Source organism: Aethalodelphis obliquidens, unplaced genomic scaffold (genome assembly GCF_003676395.1).
Source record: "Aethalodelphis obliquidens isolate GAN/ISIS:26980383/991018 unplaced genomic scaffold, ASM367639v1 scaffold709, whole genome shotgun sequence".
Taxonomy (NCBI): Eukaryota; Metazoa; Chordata; class Mammalia; order Artiodactyla; family Delphinidae; genus Aethalodelphis; species Aethalodelphis obliquidens.
Window position 1 is genome coordinate 1 of NW_020838620.1, and position 3,739 is coordinate 3,739.

Here is a 3,739-nt window from a genome sequence, read left to right on the forward strand (position 1 = left end):
CTATAAAATAACAAATGTTGGAGAGGATGTGGAGGAAAGGGAACCCTCCTACACCACTGGTGGGAATGTAAGTGCGGCTGCTATGGAAAACAGTATGGAGGGTCCTCAGAAAACTAAAAATAGAATTACGATATGAACCAGCAATCCCACTCCTGGGCATATATCCAGACAAAACTGTAATCCAAAAAGATACATGTACCTCTATGTTCACAGCAGCACTATTCACAATAGCCAGGACATGGAAACAGTCTTAATGTCCATCAACTGATGAATGGATAAAGAAGATGTGGTACATATATACAATGGAATGCTACTCAGCCATATAAAAGAACAATGGTATTTGCAGCAACAAGAGATTATCATACTAAGTGAAGAAAGTCAGAAAGACAAATACCACATGATGTCACTTATATGTGGAGTCTAAAATATGACACAAAAGAACCTATGTACGAGACAGAAACAGACTCACACTCATACAGAACAGACTTGTTTCCAAGGGGGAAGAGGGTGGGGGAGGGATGGAGTGGGAGGTTGGGGTGAGCAGATGTAAGCTATCATATATGGAATGGATAAACAACAAGGTCCTACTGTATAGCACAGAGAAGTACATATTCAGTATCCTATGATAAACCATAATGGAAAATAATATACAAAAACGAATGTATATATATGTGCAGCCGAATCACTTTGCTGTATAGCAGAAATTAACACAACATTGTAAATAAACTATTACCCTTCAATTAAAAAAAAGAAAAAACATAAATACAATTCACCCTATCACTGGTCTAAAAACAAAACAGAAAACATCTTAGTTTAAGAGGCAATCAGCAAACTTCAATACCCGTTCATGATAAAAACTCTCAGAACCAGAAATAAAAGGGAATTTCCTCAACACAAGTGGGCTAGGATTGGCAAATTTTTTCTGTAAAAAGATAGTTAATATTTTAGGCTTTCTGGGACTTTCATCCAGACTGTCTCTGTCACAACTCTTCAACTCTGTGGTTTTAAGTGCAAAAGCAGCCACAGACAATGGGTAAACAAATGGTGGGGCTATGTTCCAATAAAACTTTATTTACAAAACAGGTGGCCAATGAGATTTGGCCCTCCCAGTTTCTCACACCTATGAAACTCCCAAAAAAGCTAGCAAACATCACACTTAGGGTGAAAGACTGAATTTCTCCAGCCAATATCACTCACTGTAGACAAGGCCAAGAGTTAAAAACTCTTTAGGGGTCCATCCTTACAGAGATTCCTACACTTTTGTGAGTTTTTACCTCCAGGAGCCCTACCAGAACTTCTCAGGGTGACTATGTACTTCTAGCAGGGGAAGGGAAAAGCAGACATTTGAAAATACTGATCTTCTCAACAAGACCTGCACTCAAGTGATTTTGGCAGAGCCTAATTGAGGTGGGTTTCACCAGGGCCTAACCAATATGGAGGCAGGGAAATACCCAACTCCAGCCCCCTCTAACCTTCCTGTCCTACCTAAGAAGTGAAAAAAGACTGAGAAGCACTGGTGAAGTTCACAGATGAGGTACATGCTCACTTCAAGACTGCCAGCTAATCACAGGACTACAGAACACTTCTCCTACCCAACCCCCAGCCTCATCACCATATCATTAAAGACCTATTTATCAGATTTGCTTTAACCCAGTATATCACACACATTAGGCTTCTGACAGAAAATTACAAGGCATACAAAAGGGATTAAAACACAGTTTGAAGAGTCAAAGCAAGCATCAGAACACGACTCTGATACGGCAGGGATGTTGAGATTGTGAGGCTGGGAACTTAAGATCAGTACAATAAATATGGTAACACCTCTAATGGAAAAAACAACGTGCAAGAACAGTTGGGTCATGTAAGCAGAGAGTTGGAAATTCTAAGAAAGAGTCAGAAAGAAATGTTAGAAATCAAAAGCAGGCATCTTATCCATTTAGTTAACCATCTTAGGTGGGATATATCTTCATGTTTTCAGCCCAATCACCCAACATATTTTCTTTCCAGGATCTAATGATATCACATTTTAGTTACCTTGTTTCACTGACTCTTATTACATGAAAGACAATGAAGTATTTTAAAAGCACAATTTTGTTATGCAGATGTGCCCACTAGTGACAACTGTAACAAACACTTTCTCATCAAACGCCAAAACCCTAGAGGCAGGAATCCCTGGTATTAATTGTGTACCTGTGTCCTGTTAAGTCTGTGACAGCACATAGGCTTTATTATTTTCATAATAAATCCTAGAATTCTATCAAAAGCTGGTGTAGGTACTTATCTTTATAATCTGGTGGGAAATTGGAACCCATCAAGCTGCCCGAGGTAAAAGAGACATTTCCAACAGAAAGAACAGAAGTGAAAGCCGAAAAAGGGTATAACGCTCCATCCTTTTGGTTGAGAACAGTCTTTTCTCATTGTTTCTACTTTGGCAAGTTAATATAAAAGGCATAATTCCCTTCAGATTTAATTTATACTTTCTACCAAGGTCAAGCCACTAGTGCATATTGTAATAGTGTTCTTTGGCATTCTACCTCACAGCAAGTGTAACTACTTAGAGGTATACTGAATTTAGATTACCAAGTCAAGCCAGCAAGATGGGAGACCCTCAGGGGAAATACTATCTCTGGATTTCCTAAATACCCACAGTTCCTTTAATTTTCATGATCACTAAGGTACTTGCTTGTTGACTGGGGGTGGGGGAGGGGTGTGGATGGGAGGCACTGAGTTTACCTGGGCGTACTGTTCCAAAACTGTGGCTGCGTCGCCGTGCTTCCTCTGCTCAGCTAGCTTTCCTGCAAAGACAGTAAGCATCTGAGCACAGTCGGCTCACTAAGAACGGTATTCCCCAAACTCGAGTTGCAACGGTTTCAGGTGGTACTATTTAAGGCAAAATGGTCCCCTACAAATTGGAGGTTGAGCTCCGCAGGGTATGCATTCAAAGTGAACTGCTTTAAAATGGCATCTTCAAAAGTGCTCCCCAGACTGCTCGAAGGATCATAAAGGCAGGACCAAGAAACCATTCTCAGGTCAAGTACGTTTGTGAAGCACTGGGTAAGATAGAGTTAAGCGTTCTTTTGCTGAAATGCTTCATTAATATGTCTTTATTGTGTATCAAACTATATACTTTATGAATTTCTATGAGAGAGAGAGGCAGGAATACCATGGGGTCCTATCTTAAATGGCAGTTACAATCAAAATTTAGCATGGATGTGAAAATCACATATAGTCAAAATCAGTCATGAAAAATGCTTACAAAGGCACACATGTGGGAAACTGACCTAGCATCTCGCACTAATCCATTTCTCCTCTAATAGGAAGAGGCTGCTGTTTCTTTGGTTGCGCACTAGATGGGGGTAGTTGGCTTATGTCAGGGGTCTTGCAGTATCTTCAGATCTGAGACTCATTCTCAGCCCAGTTGAGATAATTACACTATGAGAGGCACACAGAACCCAGAGTTAACTAAGGGGCTGGCAGAGTCACGTCTCCCATTTCATGCTAACTCCAGGGCATATTATCACGGACAAAACCGGGAATAGTCACCTGCACTGTTTAAATAGCTATCTTTCTTTCCTTTGGTGACTTGTGTAAACTGGCTAAGTTAAATGTACACATGAAGTGACTCCACCTTGTAACATTTCTCAAAAATCTTTGAGCACTGTCTTCTCCACCTTTTTCTGCTAAGCATCTGGGAGAACTAGGTGCACTCCATTATAAGGCATGACACACAGCAAGCTAA